A 3,789-nucleotide genomic window follows, 5' to 3' on the forward strand; every position below is an offset into this window, starting at 1 on the left:
CAATCCCTCTCTGAAGAGTTGGCTTTCGGAATGGTTCCTGTCTTGGGCTAACAGAAGGTCTGGGGACCATGACCACCAGGGTGCTTCTAGTCTCAATCAGACCAATAAGCCTGGTCTTTTTACAAGAATTTGGGGTCTGCATCCTACTGCTCTCCTGCTCCATCAGGGATTCTCTGTTGTGTTCCCTGTCAGGGCAGTCATCGGTTGTAGCCAGGCACCATCTAGTTCTTCTGGTCTCAGGCTGATGTAGCCTCTGGTTTACCTGGCCCTTTCTGTCTCTCAGGCTCATAATTACCTTTGGTCTTTGGTGCCCTTATTCTCCTTCGCTCCAGGTGGGTTGAGACCAATTGATGCACCTTAGATGGCCGCTTGCTAGATGCCACTCTCCAAAGTGGGATGCAGAATGTTTTCTTAATAGATTTTATTATGCCAATTGACTTAGATGTACCATGAAACCATGGTCCCCAAACCCCCGGCCCTGCTACGCTGGACTTCGAAGCGTTCAGTTTATTGAGGAAACTTCTTTGCTTTTAGTTTAGTCTGGTTGTGCAGACCTCTCCTGTACTGTGTGTTGTCTTTCCCTTCACCTAAAATAGTTCTTATCTACACCTAATTAGTGAATATCTGTCTCCCTCCCTCCCCCATCTCGTAACCATCAAAGAATATTTTCTTCTCAGTTTAAACTATGTCTCGAGTTCTTATAATAGTGGTCTTATACAATATTTGTCCTTTTGCAACTGACTAATTTCACTCAGCATAATGCCTTCCAGATTCCTCCATGTTATGAAATGTTTCACAGATTCATCACTGTTCTTTATCAATGCGTAGTATTCCATTCTATGAATGTAACATAATTTATTTATCCATTCATCTGTTGATAGACACCTTGGTTGCTTCCGTTGTTTTGCTATTGTAAACAGTGCTGCAGTGAACATGGGTGTGCATATATCTGTTGGTGTACAGGCTCTTATTTCTCTAGGATGTATTCCGAGGAGTGGGATTGCTGGATCGTATGGTACTTCTATGTCTAGCTTTTTAAGGAAGTGCCAAATCGATTTCCAAAATGGTTGTGCCATTTTACATTCCCACCAGCAGTGTATAAGTGTTCCAATCTCTCCACAGCCTCTCCAACATTTATTATTTTGTGTTTTTTTGGATTAATGCCAGCATTGTTGGAGTGAGATGGAATCTCACTGTAGTTTTGATTTGCATTTCTCTAATGGCTAATGATGGTGAGCATTTCCCCATGTATATGCTAGTTACCTGAATGTCTTCTTTAGTGAAGTGGCTGTTCACATCTTTTGCCCATTTTTTAATTAGGTTATTTGTCTTTTTGTAGTTGAGTTTGTGCAGTATCATGTAGATTTTAGAGATCGGGGCTTATGTTGGCATTCTTGATGTTTTTCTCCCAAACCTTCTGTGGCAGGCATTGTTGGCTATCTACCCAATAGCCATTCCCTGCCTCTTCCTTACTTTACAGAACCCTGATTTTGCTCAAAGGCAAGATGTCCAACCCAGGGGTTGACTCAGGATTAGTATAAGCCCATCATAGCAATGTCAGTCCCCACTGCTGGATACTCCCATTCCTGACCTCCAGCAAATGGTGGCCACTAGATTTAAGGGAAGTCTAATAGAGAATTTCTACAAAAGAATTTTCTTTGAGATAAAATAGAAGCTGTCATAGATATTTCTTGTGCAGCACTTCAACTTATCTTGGCCTCACCTCCTACTGTAGCCACTGCTATGGCAATCAGTTAGTTGCAAGAGTCCACCAGCTTCCCTCCGGTGCAACTTCAGGCTGGTACTGAGTGCCTCTTGCCTCCTACTCTGGGACTCCTCATCTACCCAACCACCACCCCAATCCAAGATACCGTCATCTCTCATTTGAGCTACACCAACAGCTTCCTGATTGATCTCCTCTCTCCAAATCTTGCCTTCTGCTACCAATATATTCTCCATATCAGAGTCAGAATGATCTTTTAAAAATATAACCTAAACCATGCTAATTCCTTACTTTAAGCATTTCAAAGATATTCCATTGTATTTGGAATAAAATCCAAACTCCTTACCACAGCATGAAAGACCTTGCTTGACCTGGCTACCTTTTCTCATCTCACGCTTCCCCTGCCAAAATGGCCTGCTAGGTCTTACATATTTTGGAACATTCACAGTGCAGAGTCTCCTGCCTGGTATATTCCTCTCATAACACTCCCTATGGATGGCTCCTTTTTACCTACCAGACCTCAGTTTAAATGTCTACCTTCTTGCAGAGACCTTCCCTTACCACCCAATGACACAAGGGTAAACGATACTCCATTATTCTCTATTACTACATCGTGTTTGTTTCCTTCATAGTATGTATGTAAGTTACACTTGCATATTTATTTGTTTGTTCATCCTCTAATTGCCCATTTCCCTGATTAGGCTAGAATCTCCTAAAACTAGGACCAGATTTTGGTGTTCTCCACTATATACACAGGTCCTTGTATGATGCCTGGCTCAGAATATGCACTTGATAAGTATTTGTTGAATAAATGAATAAATTGTAGTAATAACAACATCAGTTGCCATTTAATGAGTACTTTGTTTGTATATTCAAATCCTGGCTCTGCCACTTATTAGCTCTGTGACCTTAGGCAAGTATCTTCACTTCTACGTACCTCAGTTTTCTCGTCTTAAGTGGGGATAGTAATAGTATCTACCTTACAGAGTTATTAGAGGAATTAAATGATTTATTATATGTAAGCATTAAATGAATGCCTAATTGCTCTTATTGATGCTGTTGTTATGATTATTATTACCTCTGCCAGGAAATTAAGGCTCAGGAAGATTAAGCCCAGAGCCACAGAGCTACTCAAGGGCATCCTGAGATTCCAACTAACTGGAAGTGTGAATTAACACTTTAGTGGTAGGTAAAATTATAAAATCTTTTGAGGTGAATGTTGAATGCAAGAAAAGTTATTTATGGCTACTATCGAAAGTATATGTCACATCATAATTTTTTTGCCAATCATTTGCTTCTAAATTTTTTTTCCCTCTGTCTCTTTTTCCTTAATTAACCTGAGTAGAGCTTTATCAACTTTACTGATCTTTTTTTTGTTATTGTACTTTAGATGAAGGTTTACAGAGCAAACTAGCTTCTCATTCAACGATTAGTACACTATTGTTTTGTGACTTTGGTTGCCAACCCCACAACATGTCAACATTCTCCCTTCTCAAACTTGGGTTCCCTATTGCCAGCTGTCCTGTCCCCTCCTGCCTTCTCATCCTTGCCCCTGGGATGGTGTGCCCATTCAGTCTCATTTTGTTTTATGGGGCTGTGTAATCTTTGGCTGAAGGGTAAACCTCAGAAGTGACTTCAGCATTAAGCTGAAAGGGAGTCCAGGGGCTTTCTTCCAGTCTCCATCAGACCAGTAAGTCTGGTTTTTGTGTTTGTGTGTGAGTTAGAATTTTGTTTTACATTTTTCTCCAGCTCTTTCCAGGACTCCCTATCGTGATCCCTGTCAGAGCAGTCAGTGGTGGTAGCCGGGCACCATCTAGTTGTGCTGGACTCAGTCTGGTGGAGGCTGTGGTAGTTGTGGTTCATTAGTCATTTGGACTAATCTTTCCCTCGTGTCTTTGATCTTCTTCATTCTCCTTTGTTCCAGACAGGGTGAGACCAGTGGAGTATCTTAGATGGCCGCTTATAAGCTTTTAAGACCCCAGATGCCACTTACCAAAGCAGAATGTAGAACATTTTCTTTATAAACTATGTTATGCCAGTTGAGCTAGATGTTGCCCAAGCCCGTG

Source organism: Elephas maximus, chromosome 7, assembly GCF_024166365.1.
Source record: "Elephas maximus indicus isolate mEleMax1 chromosome 7, mEleMax1 primary haplotype, whole genome shotgun sequence".
In the NCBI taxonomy this organism is placed as follows: Eukaryota; Metazoa; Chordata; class Mammalia; order Proboscidea; family Elephantidae; genus Elephas; species Elephas maximus.